The sequence below is a fragment of the Pristiophorus japonicus genome, chromosome 18 (genome assembly GCF_044704955.1).
Source record: "Pristiophorus japonicus isolate sPriJap1 chromosome 18, sPriJap1.hap1, whole genome shotgun sequence".
NCBI classification, from domain to species: Eukaryota; Metazoa; Chordata; class Chondrichthyes; family Pristiophoridae; genus Pristiophorus; species Pristiophorus japonicus.
Window position 1 is genome coordinate 61,693,969 of NC_091994.1, and position 13,691 is coordinate 61,707,659.

Consider the following 13,691-nt stretch of genomic DNA (forward strand, 5'->3'; position numbering starts at 1 on the left):
TCTTGCAATGAAGGCCAACATACCATTTGCCTTCCTAACTGCTTGCTGCACTTACATGTTTACTTTCAATGACTGGTGTACAAGGACACCCAGGTCCCTCTGTACATCGACACTTCCCAAGCTATCACCAGTTAAATAATACTTTGTCTTTATGTTTTTCTTACCAAAGTGGATAACTTCACATTTATCCACGTTGTACTGCATCTGCCATGTGTTTGCCCACTCACTCAACCTATCTAAATCACCTTGCAGCGTCTTTGCATCCTCCTCACAACTCACAATCCCACCTAGTTTTGTGTCATCAGCAAACTTGGAAATATTATATTTGGTTCCCTCATCCAAATCATTTATATATATATAGTGAATAGCTGGGGCCCAAGCATTGATCCCTGTGGTACCCCACTAGTCACTGCCCGCCACCCTGAAAAAGACCTGTTTATTCCTACTCTGTTTCCTGTCAATTAACCAATTTTCAATCCATGCCAGCATATTACCCCCAATCATGTGTGCTTTAATTTTGCACACTAACCTCTTATATGGGACTTTATCAAAGGCCTTCTGAAGATCCAAATACACTACATCCACTGGTTCTCCCTTATCTATTCTATCAGTTACATCCTCAAAAAACTCCAGTAGGTTTGTCAAACACAATTTTCCTTTCATAAATCCATGCTGACTTTGTCTAATCCTGTTGATATTGTCCTAGTGTACTGTTATCACATCCTTTATAATAGACTCTAGCATTTTCCCTAGTAGTATGTCAGGCTAACCGATCTGTAATTCCCTGTTTTTTCTCTCCCTCCTTTTTTAAATGGTGGGGTTACATTTGCCACCCTCCAATCGGCAGGAACTGTTCCATAATCTATAGAATTTTATAGAATTATAGAATATAGAATTATCTGAGAGTCAGAGAAATATGATTATAGGAAATAAAAGCTGAAGTACTTTGATCCCATAATATCCACAGAAAGGATCTCACCTGATCCAAAATAAGTTGTTTTAATAGTAATATTGAAATATTATATCCATGTGAACCCAAGTGTGAGAGATCGCCCAGTTTCTCAGATTATGCAACCAGTGTAGAGAATTCAATTAGAAGCGAGCAAAATGACATTAGCTCCGTGCAGTAAGTGATCAGCTATAATGGGGCAGATTCTGAAAGAGGATGAGGCGACAAAACCCTGATTTACACTGTGCCTGATTTACCCCCCGTCCAGCTTTGGTATCCGCTGACTTCAATGGAAAATAGAACCGTGCTGTGTAAAACAGGCAACTGGCATAACTGGCCAGTTTCCCACTGGCAGGTTAGGTAAAAGCTATTGTCCTGAACACGATCCTCCAGGTGTTGCTAAGTCTTCCTAATTTTTCACCAAGTGGAGACTGGAAAGCTGGACAGAAGCTTGGGTTTCAGCACGCTGATTCTTTTTTATTCGCTCACGGGTTGTGGGCGTTGCACTAATTTATTGCCCTTGATGAGGTGATGCTGAGCCGGCTTCTTGAACTTGAAAGGATGGTGTGTGACTCGGAGGGGAACGTGGAGATGGTGGTGTTCCCATGCGCCTGCTGCCCTTGTCCTTCTAGGTAGTAGAGGTCGTGGGTTTGGGAGGTGCTGCCGAAGAAGCCTTGGCGATTTGCTGCAGTGCATCTTGTAGATGGTACACACTGCAGCCACAGTGCGCCAGTGGTGGAGAGAGTTAATGTTGAAGGTGGTGGATGGGGTGACAATCAAGCGGCTGCTTGGTGTCGAGCTTCTTGAGTGTTGTTGGAACTGCACTCATCCAGGCAAGTGGCGAGTATTCCATCACACTCCTGACTTGTGCCTTGTAGATGGTGGAAAGGCTTTGGGGAGTCAGGAGGTGAGACACTCGCCGCAGAATACCCAGCCTCTGACCTGCTCTTGTGGTCACAGTATTTATGTGGCTGGTCCAGTTAAGTTTCTGGTCAATGGTGACCCCCAGGATGTTGATGGGGAGGATTCGGCGATGGTAATGCCGTTGAATGTCATGGGGCAGTGGTTAGAATCTCTCTTGTTGGAGATGGTCATTGCCTGGCACTTGTGTGGCACAAATGTTACTTGCTACTTATTAGTCGAAGCCTTAATGTCATCCAAAGTTTTCCCCCTTATTCCCATTGACTTCAGTTTTACTTCAGTTTCAGTTTGACGCCATGATGCCACACTCGGTCAAATGTTGCCCTCAAGTCAAGGGCAGTCAGTCTCCCCCCCCCACCTCTAGAATTGAGCTCTTTTGTCCATGTTTGGTGAATAAGTGCCACTCAAGAGCACTGTTGACGACATCTTCCATCACTTTGCTGATGAGTGAGAGTGGATTGATGGGGCGGTAATTGACCAGATTGGATGTGTTCTAAAGGAAAAAGAAATTGCAGGGCTACGGGGAAAGGAAGGGGGAGTGGGACTAGTTGAAATGCACTTGCAAAGAGCCGGCGCGGTCTCAACAGGTCAAATGGCCTCCTTCTGTGCTGTAACTGTTCTATGATTCTATGGTTCCAGGACATACCTGGGCAGTTTTCCACATTGTCGGATAGATGCCAGTGTTGTAGCTGTACTGGAACAGTTTGGCTAGAGGCGCGGCTAGTTCTGGAGCACAAGTCTGCAGCACGGCAGCCGGGATGTTGTCAAGGACCCATAGTCTTTGCTGTATCCAGTGCGCTCAGCCGTTTCTTAGTATCACGTGAAGTGAATCGAATTGGCTGAAGACTGGCTTCTGTGAAGGTGGGGACCTCAAGAGGAGGCCGATTCATCCACTCTGCACTTCTGACTGAAGATGGTTGCAAACATTTCAGCCTTGTTTATTGCACTTGTGTGCTGGGCTCCGTCATCATTGAGGATGGAAATGTTCATGGAGCCTCCTCCTCCTCCCATTAGTTGGTTAATTGTCCACCACCATTCACGACTGGATGTGGCAGAATTGCAGAGGTCTGAACTGATCGATTGGTTGTGAGATTACAGGATCACAAGATAATTATTGACAAGTCAACCATTTGGTCCACTGTACTTCATACCACCTAAAAAGATGCTAAAGTCCCCCCATTTCAGCATCCACTTGTTTGGGGTCTTTGGCAGTAGTCTATCCCCATGCTAAATGGGATATGATCCAAATAATTATCAATGTGTAGATCCAACCTTGCCAGAATGAGGTGTGATAATCAATCATAGTTGAAACTTTCACACATGTTGAATTTCTAATTACTTCGAGTGTGTTTGAGAACTACACAGAATCTCTTTGGTTGAGATAGCCACAGCAATGATTCTATCCCTCAGGAGGAATGTGACATGAACGTGTGCAATGTTGGAAAATAAGTCCTTCAGATGAGATATCGATCCTAGGAGAGCAGTGTGTGAGGAAATTAAGTTTGAGCAAGGTGGTCATCGCAGAGCTCCATGAGTTGATTGCTTCAGAAATGGTTACCTCCAGCTGCCTTGACGTTTTGGGGGCAGAGACTGTCCAAACATATAGCAAAAGTTGCAGCAAATTTGGTACCAAACGTCTCCACATTATATATTCACTCTGCAGGGATGCTCTGTGAACATTGTTGGCCAAGAAATTCAAAGCAGATATTGCTTCTTGCCTAAAGCAGGAAAACAACACCGGGAATTAAATCCTAGAGAGAGTTTGTCAACAATAATGTGTAATGTACTAATGTTCAATTACTTGCAGATATAAAGGATTGTGTACAAAATGAAGCATTTTGTATCTGTGCTGGTTTATCGATTGTTTTTGTGAATTGTTGGTCATAGTACACATTAGCTTGATGTTGGTCTCTGTGGACTGTTTCTGCAAGATACAGGATCATACTTCTGACAGCTGATGGCAGAAGTGTAAGGTTCAAAGGCGGCTAAATGGAACTGAGGTACAGATGAACCCATGATCTAATTGAATGGCGGAAAAGACTCAAGCGGCTGAATGGCCTCCTCCTGTTCCTATGTACAAGTGAGCATCTGTTTTCAAGATCCAATGGATGTTGGAAGCTGGTTCAGCATCCTTATTGTTTTGATATATCACCAAGGTAGCAAAATAAATACACTGTTTTTGTTATATATGTGGACTTGTATTTACTCTGTACAGCCACCAGAGAGCTCATCCCCTGGAGTCCCATGGGGTCCCATAATCCCTTGGGAGCACAGGTACTTAAGGAGGCTTCACAGGTTGGAGAGACACACTGGAGACCTGCAATAAAAGACTACGGTCACACTTTACTTTGAGCTCACAGTGTTCTGTCTGACTCCTTCTCCATACACAACAACTGGCGACAAGATACATATGGCGAACCCAAAGATGCAAAGAACAGTGGGCATCCTGGAGAAATTCTCGGAAGGAGATGATTGGGAAACTTTTGTAGAGCGACTCGGCCACTACTTCTTGGCCAATGAGCTAGATGGGGAAGAGAGCGCTGCCAAACGAAGGGCGACTCTTCTCACCGTCTGTGGGGCACCAACATATGGCCTCATGAAGAACCTGCTCACTCCAACGAAACCCATGGAGAAATCGTACGACGATTTGTGCACACTGATCCGAGAGCACTTGAACCCGAAGGAAAGCGTTCTGATGGCGAGGTACCGGTTCTACACCTACAAAAGGTCTGAAGGCCAGGAAGTGGCGAGTTATGTCGCCGAGCTAAGATGCCTTGCAGGACATTGTGAATTTGAAGGACATTTGGAGCACATGCTCAGAGACTTTTTCATACTTGGCATTGGCCACGAAACCATACTTCACAAACTTTTGACTGTAGAGATCCCAACCTTGAGTAAGGCCATAGCGATAGCCCAGGTGTTCATTGCCACCAGTGACAATACGAAGCAAATCTCTCAGCACACAAGTGCTGCTACAAGTTCTGTGAACAAAGTGATGTTGTTTTCGAATCATAACGTACAGGGCAGGTCACACATACCTGCAGCTATACGTCAGCAGACGACTCAGAGTCCACCATCAAGGGTGATGAATGCAAGGCCATTAACTCCTTGTTGGCGCTGCGGGGGTTTCCATTCGTTTCCATTCATGCCGATTCAAAGAGTACGTTTGTAAGGGCAGTGGAACAATGGGACACCTCCAACGAGTGTGCAGGCAAGCTGCTAAGCCTGTTAAACCTGCAAACCACCATGTTGCAGAGGAGGACAGATCCATGGAGGATCACGATGAACCAGAGCCTCAGACCGAGGAGGCAGAGGTACATGGGGTGCACATATTCACCACGAACCGTCCTCCGATAATGCTGAATGTTGAACTAAATGGACTCCCAGTGTCAATGGAGCTGGACACAGGGGTGAGCCAGTCCATCATGGGCAAAAAGACTTTTGAAAGGTTGTGGTGCAACAAGGCCTCGTGGCCAGTCTTAACTCCAGTTCGCAAGAAACTAAGAATTTACAAGAAAGAACTGATTCCTGTAATCGGCAGTGCTACCGTAAAGGTCTCCTACGATGGAGCTACCACTCTGGGTGGTACCGGGCGATGGTCCCACGCTGCTCGGCAGGAGCTGGCTGGGAAAGATACACTGGAACTGGGACGATGTCCGAGCGCTATCGCCCACTGACGACACTTAGTGTGCCCAGGTCTTAAACAAATTTCCTTCGCTGTTCGAACCAGGCATTCGGAAATTCCAAGGAGCAAAAGTACAGATCCACCTAATTCCGAGGGCGCGACTCATCCATCACAAGGCGAGAACAGTACGGTACATGATGAGAGAAAGGGTAGAGATCAAGCAAGACCGGCTGCAACGAGAGGGCATCATTTCACCGATCGAGTTCAGCGAGTGGGCCAGTCCTATTGTCCCAGTCCTCATGGGAGACAGCACCGTCAGAATCTGTGGCGATTACAAAGTAACTATCAATCGTTTCTCCCTGCACGACCAATACCCACTACCAAAATTCGATGACCTCTTTGCAACGCTGGCGGGAGGAAAGACGTTCACGAAGCAGGATCTGACTTCAGCCTACATGACGCAGGAACTGGAGGAATCATCGAAGGCCCTCACCTGCATCAACACGTTCAAAGGTCTCTTTGTTTATAACAGATGCCCATTTGGAATCCAATCAGCAGTGGCGATATTCCAGAGAAACATGGAAAGTTTACTTAAGTCGGTCCCGACACCGTGGTCTTCCAGGATGACATCCTGGTCACAGGTCGGAACACAGTCGAGCACCTGCAGAACGTGGAGGAGGTTCTTAGTCGACTCAACCGCATGGAGCTCAGATCAAAATGCTCAAAGTGCGTTTTCCTGGCGCCTGAAGTGGAGTTCCTGGGAAGGAGGCTTGCGGCGGATGGCATCAGGCTCACCAACGCGAAGACGGAGACAATCGAGAACGCACCGAGGCCACAGAACATGACGGAGCTGCGGTCATTTCTGGGACTCTTCAACTACTTTGGTGACTTCTTACCGGGTCTCAGCACACTGCTAGAATCACTACATGTCTTACTACGAAAAGGGGGCAAATGGGTTTGGGGCAAAAGCCAAGAAAATGCCTTTGTAAATGCGAGAAAATTGTTATGCTCAACCAAATTGCTGTGTTGTATGATCCATGTAAGCGTTTGGTACTAGCATGTGATGCGGCGTCATATGGCGTCGGGTGTGAATTGCAACAAGCTAATGATTTTGGGAAACTGCAACCAGTTGCTTATGCATCCAGGAGTCTGTCTAAGGCTGAGAGAGCCGACAGCATGATTGAAAAAGAAGTGTTAGCGTGTGTCTATGGGGTAAAGAGAATGCATCAATACCTGTTTGGGCTAAAATTCGAATTGGAAACTGACCATAAGCCACTTATATCCCTGTTTTCCGAGAGTAAAGGGATAAATACCAACGCATCGGCCTGCATCCAGAGATGGGCGCACTTTCAAATAGACTCATTCACCGGAAACACTTGGACCAAATAAAACTCAGATGCACGGACTATTCTGAGCAACCCACCTTGGACCCTACCTTTTTGATCCCCCAACACACACACACCAGTGGCAACCGGCACCACGGTTGACCACGAAGCAGAACCCATCATCCACAGCAGCCCTGCAGGACCCAACACACCAGGCAGCCCAGCAAGGCCAGCTGCATAGCAGCCCAGCGAGGGCCCAACAAATGATTCAACAACACCAGCTTTCACACTGAGATGATCAACCAGGGCAAGAAGGGCCCCAGATTGACTCACATTGTAAATAGTTACACGATTGACTTTGCGGGGGGGGGGGGAGTGTTGTTATATATGTGGACTTGTATTTACTCTGTACAGCCATCAGAGGGCTCATCCCCTGGAGTCCCAAGGGATCCTATAATCCCTTGGGAGCACAAGTATTTAAGGAGGCTTCACAGGTTGGAGAGGCACTCTGGAGACCTGCAATAAAAGACTAAGGTCACACTTTACTTTGAGCTCACAGTGTTCAGTCTGACTCTTTCTCCATACACAACAGTTTTGTTCTGATGTCTCTTCATTTACCTGTTCAATGTTAAATACATTGTCTGATCAAGTGTGTATTCAATCCAGAAACAGCATGTGGTACACTGCAGCAATCTGGAGTACCATAAGAACATAAGAAATAGGAGCACCAGTCGGCCATACGTCCCCTCGAGCCTGCTCCGCCATTTAATAAGATCATGGCTGATCAGATCATGGACTCAGGTCCACTTCCCTACCCGCTCCCCATAACCCCTTATCCCTTATTGGTTAAGAAACTGTCTATTTCTGTCTTAATTGTATTCAATGCTCCAGCTTCCACAGCTCTCTGAGGCAGCGAATTCCACAGATCCACAACCCTCTGAGAAGAAATTCCTCCTCATCTCAGTTTTAAACGGGCGGCCCCTTATTCTAAGATTATGTTCCCTAGTTCTAGTCTCCCTTTGGTATGGCAAGGAGTCTCTGTTCAATCCCTGGCTCTCAATATCATATACCCAGACAATGAGCAGTAAAAGATACACTCCGGGCCTTAAGGGACACAAGGTCTGTTTACCTGAATGGTTGTGATGAGAACCCTGAGTGGAATATCTAGGGTAAAACCCAGAAATGTAAGAACTTTGTGGAAATGAAGTTAATCAGTATGTTAAAAGCTGGAGAGTCTTTGTGCAGTGACCTGGATTTTTAACTTTGATAAGGAATGGTCGATTGGGTAGTCCTGTTAAAGTAATGATTTAGATTTCATATGTTACAGTATATAAGTTGGAATGTTTTGACTTCAGAGATTAGTGCAATAAACCAATAGTGTAGCACAGACTAATTTCACATCAAGCCCCTTGCCCATTTTCACTCGTGCTGTCTAGACATATCGCTGGCATCAAATGTCAGGGGGGCCAATACTTATATCATCAAGCGCTGCAATATAACTGGAAATATCATCACGGTTATGTTGGTCTGGACATGTCGGTCACATGCCTGATCATAGAATTCCCAAAGCTGTCTTCGATGGCCAGCTGTCGTCAAGACATCGCGAGAGAGGTAGGCTGATGAAACCTATAAAGACACACTAAAGTTCCCTTCCTAGTTGCATACCATCGCGACTTGAACATATAGAGTTGCTAATATTGTGAAGTTTGAAATTATGTTAAGGAGGTCCACGTTCTTCTGCTGCACTTGCACTGAGTAAAGACGTTTACGGCTATGTGGTGACGACAGCAACCTTTCTGCATCACCGCTGCAATGACATTCCTCACAGGCTAGCACCACAGGGCTTGGGGAGACATTCTGTAGGTGTTTAAAAGATGGGCTTGGTGTAAAAGGGGCAGGAAATTGCCGGGGCCTAGAAACACCAGCACTGCCTCCCTGAAGAACAACCTATAAGAGTTCCCACCGAGGGGCAGGGATTTCTTTCTTTTGCCCATCAATGGCCCGAGAGGAAGGGGAGGCTGGTAGAACGGTGCTGCACTCCAGATTTCCCGCTGTCTTTGGCTGCTTAGTGACCCAGGATGCCAGTAAGACACATGCATACAAAAACAGCGGAGAGGGAAAGAGCAGCTGGTCCTTCGAGCCTGTCCAGTACAGCCATGGTGCAAAGAAGCAGCGTGGAGCCCCAATGCTCCGCAAACACCAGCAACCATGCGACCACAGAATCATAGAAATTTACAGCACGGAAGAAAGCCATTCAGCCCATCGTGTCCACGCCGGTTGACCAAGAGCTACCCAGCCTAATCCCACTTTCCAGCTCTTGGTCCGTAGCCCTGTAGGTTACGGCACTTTAAGTGCACATCCAAGTATTTTTTAAATGTGGTGAGAGTTTCTGCCTCTGCCACCCTTTCAGGCAGCGAGTTCCAGACCCCCACCACCCTCTGGGTCAAGAAATTTTCCCTCAAATCCCCTCTAAACCTTCTACCAATTACTTTAAATCTATGCCCCCTGGTTGTTGACCCCTCTGCCAAGGGAAACAGGTCCTTCCTATCCACTCTATCCAGGCCCCTCATAATTGTATACACCTCAATCAGGTCTCCCCTCAGCCTCCTCTGTTCCAAAGTAAACAGACCCAGCATCTCCAATCTTTCTGTCATGTATGTACATGCTGTTTGTAGCCACCAGATGGTGTCATTGCTGGAGGCCACTGAGCAGCACGCACATGGTGCTGCTCTGGTATAAAAGGCCAGCCATTTTGTGAGTCAGACACTTTGGGATTAAATAAAGCACAGCCAAGGTCGTACCTTGCTTAGTTAAATAGTACTCAGCTTGAACCTTTATTGCATACATAACACTTGGTGACGAGAATACAAGAACCTTTGTTTGCAAAATGAGCACGATTAGATTTTTAGAGCGATTTGTGGAGGGAGAAGATTGGTCAGACTTTGTGAGCCGTTTGAACCAGTACTTCGTGGCCAACAAAATGGAGGGGGTTGACGATGCAGATCGGTGCCGGGCCGTGTTTCTCACTGTGTGCGGTTCGAAGATCTATGGTCTGATAAAGAATCTACTCATGCCGAGTGATCCAACAGAGAAAACGTACGAGGAATTGTGTACATTGGTACGGGAGCACCTCAAGCCAGACGATGGCATTATCATCTCAAGATAGAGGTTTTATACACACGTTCGATCGGAGGGCCAGAGCGGGGCGGAATTCGTTGCTGACCTGAGATGTCTAGCAGGACCATGCAAGTTCGGGACGGTGTTGGCAGACATGCTGCGGGACTTCTTTGTTATCGGTATCAACCACGAGGTGATCCTGTGCAAACTTCTGGCGGTGGAGGAGTTGGATTTAAAAAGGGCCATCCAGATTGCTCAATCATGTATGACGACGGACAGGAGTTTAAAGCAAATATCGGTGAAGAACCGAACCTCGGCAAGTACTGTAAATGCGATTGATTCGGCGTTCGGCAGAGCGGCACAGGGCAGGGCCTATCTGGGTGCGTTCACCTGTGGCTACCCAAAGTCCGCCAGCAGGAATGTATCCGACTTCTCCGTGTTGGCGTTGTGGAGAAAATCAACGGCACCAGCAGTGCCGATTTAAGCAAAATAGTTGCAAAGGCTGTCTGAGAGTGGGACATCTCCAGCGCAAGTGTCCGCAGATGAGCAAGTGAGCTATGACACACCACGTGGAGGATAAGAGTCAGACTAGCGCGGATCCGGATACGCAATCCGAGATGCCAGAGGAGGAAGCTTATGGACTGTACTCTTTCATAACCAAGAGCAAACCAATTTTGATTAACGTGAAGTTTAACCGGATACCGGTATCGATGGACCTGGACACAGGGGCGAGTCAATCGATCATGAACAAGAGGGCATTTAATAATCTGTGGGATACTAAGACTGCGAGGCCCAGGCTGAGCCCTGTTAACACCAAGCAGCGCAAGTACACCAAAGAACTGATAAAGGTGATTGGCAGTGCAGAAATTAATGTGTCGTATAACAGTGCGGTTCATGGGTTACCGCTGTGGATTGTTCCAGGCAATGGCCCAATGCTGCTCGGCAGGAGCTGCTTGGAGAAAATCAGATGCGACTGGAACGATATAAAGGCGTTGTCGGAGGAGGAAGATACATGTGCCCAAGTATTGAGGAAGTTCCCCTCTCTATTCGAACCGGGTATCGGCAACTGCACGGGAGCCAAGGTGCAGATCCACGTGGACTCAGATGCAGTGCCGTATATGATGAGGGAGAAGGTGGAAATTGAACTGGACAGACTCCAGCGTTTAGGGATCATATCACTCTTCGAATTTAATGAATGGGCGAGCCCCATTGTTCCTCTGCTGAAAAGTGATGGAAGTGTCAGAAACTGTGGAGACTACAAGGCTACAATATTTTCGAAACAAGATCAGTACCCGTTACTGAAGGCTGATGACTTGTTTGCAATGCTAGCCTGAGGGAAGTTGTTCACAAAACTGGACTTGACGTCAGCCTATATGAAGCAGGAGTTGGTCGAGATGTCGAAGAGACTGACGTGCATTAACACGTACAAAGGATTGTTTATTTTCCACAGGTGCCCGTTTGAAATTCGCTTGGCTGCAGCAATGGAAAGTCTACTGAAGTCCGTTCCCAGAGCCGTCATGTTCCAAGATGCCATCCTGACTCCAAGGAACATCTGAACAACCTGGAAGAGGTTCTACTGCATTTGGACAGAGTGAGACTCAAACTTAAACACTGGAAGTATGTCTTTATGGCACCAGAGGTCGAATTACTTGGGAGGAAAATCGCCGCTATGGCATCATACCTACTGACGTGAAAACCAAAGCCATCAAGAATACACCCAAGCCGCAGAACATGACGGAGCTGCATTCGTTCCTGGGTCTACTCAACTGCTTTGGTAACTTTCTACCTAAATTGAGCACCTTACTTGAACCACTGCATCTGGGAATCCCTGGCCATAGACTACCCTAAGTGGAGGAAGTGCATTCGGGAGGGCGCTGAGCTTCTCGAGTATCGTCGCCAAGAGCATGCAGAAATCAAGCGCCGGCAGCGGAAGGAGCGTGCGACAAGCCAGGCTCCCTGCCCACCCTTTCCCTCAACGACTATCTGTCCCACTTGTGACAGAGACTGTGGTTCTCGTATTGGACTGTACAGCCACCTAAGAACTCATGATAAGAATGGAAGCAAGTCTTCCTTGATTCCGAGGGACTGCCTATGATGATGGTATTGAGAAAAGGCAACAACTGGGTGTGGGGCGCATTGCAAGACAGAGCCTTCGAGAAAGCCACCAATCTGCTTTGTTCTAACAAGCTGCTGCTGGTACATTATGACCCACATAAATGTTTAGTTTTGGCCTGTGACGCATCATCATATAGAATTGGTTGCGTGTTGCAACAAGCCAATGAGTCGGGGAAACTTCAACCTGTCCAGTATGCATCCAAAAGTTTGTCTAAAGCAGAAAGAGCCTACAGTATGGTAGAAAAAGAAGCTTTAGCGTGTGTGTATGGTGTGAAAAAGATGCATCAATACCTGTTCAGTCTGAGGTTCGAATTAGAGACTGATCACAAGCCGCTCATTTCGTTGTTTTCCGAGAACAAAGGTATCAATACCGATGCTTCATCCCGCATCCAAAGGTGGGCACTGACATTATCTACCTATGATTATGTCATTCACCACAGACCTGGCACAGAGAATTGTGCCGATGCTTTGAGCCGGTTGCCGTTGCCCACACTGGAGGTGGAAACGCCACAACCGGCAGATTTAATGTAAATCATGGATGCTTTTGAGAGTGAAGGTACCCCTGTCATGGCTCAACAAGTTAAGACCTGGACCAGCCAGGACCTGATATTATCGGTGGTAAAGGATTGCATCCTCAGAGGGGATTGGTCTGCCATACCTAAGCAAATGTGCGAGGAGGCCAAACCGTACATTCGTCGCAAGGATGAACTGTCTATTCAAGCAGATTGCATATTGTGGGGCAATCGTGTTGTAATGCCTAAGAAAGGGAGAGAGAAGTTTGTGCGTGAGTTACACAGCACACATCCTGGTATAGTGACGATGAAGGCCATCGTCAGGTCCCATGTATGGTGGCCAGGAATTGATTCTGAGCTGGAAGCATGCGTGCATCAGTACAACACCTGCATGCAGCTCAACAAAGCACCAGCGGAATCGCCGCTGAGTCTGTGGTCATGGCCATCCAAACCTTGGTCCAGGATCCATGTAGATTTTGCAGGTCCCTTCCTGGGCAAGATGTTTTTAGTGGTGGTGGACGCTTATTCGAAGTGGATAGAATGCATAATGATATCATCCAGTACGTCCACGGCAACCATAGAGAATCTCAATGTCATGTTCGCGACACATGGTCTGCCTGACATAGTGGTGAGCGACAATGGGTCATGCTTCACCAGTCAGGAGTTTCAGAAGTTTGTATAACTTAACGGCATAAAACATGTAAGGTCAGCACCGTTCAAGCCTGTGTTCAACGGGCAAGCAGAACGTGCAGTACAAATTATCAAGCAAAGCATGAGGAGAGTAACTGCAGGGTAACTGCAGACCGGCTTGTCTTGCATACTGCTGAGTTACAGGAAAAGACCCCACACACTCACAGGGGTCTCACCTGCTGAACTTATGATAAAAAGAGGTCTTAAGGCCAAGTTATCTTTTGTACACCCAGATTTAAGTAATCATGTTGAATACGGAAGACAGAGTCAACAAGGGTACCACGATCGCGCAACTGTGGCATGCGAGATTTCTGTTCATGATCCTGTATATGTGTTGAATTATGGTCACGGTCCCAAATGGATCGCTGGTATGGTCATGGCCAAGGAGGGCAATAGAGTATTTGTTATTATGCTCAAGAATGGGCAAACTTGCAGGA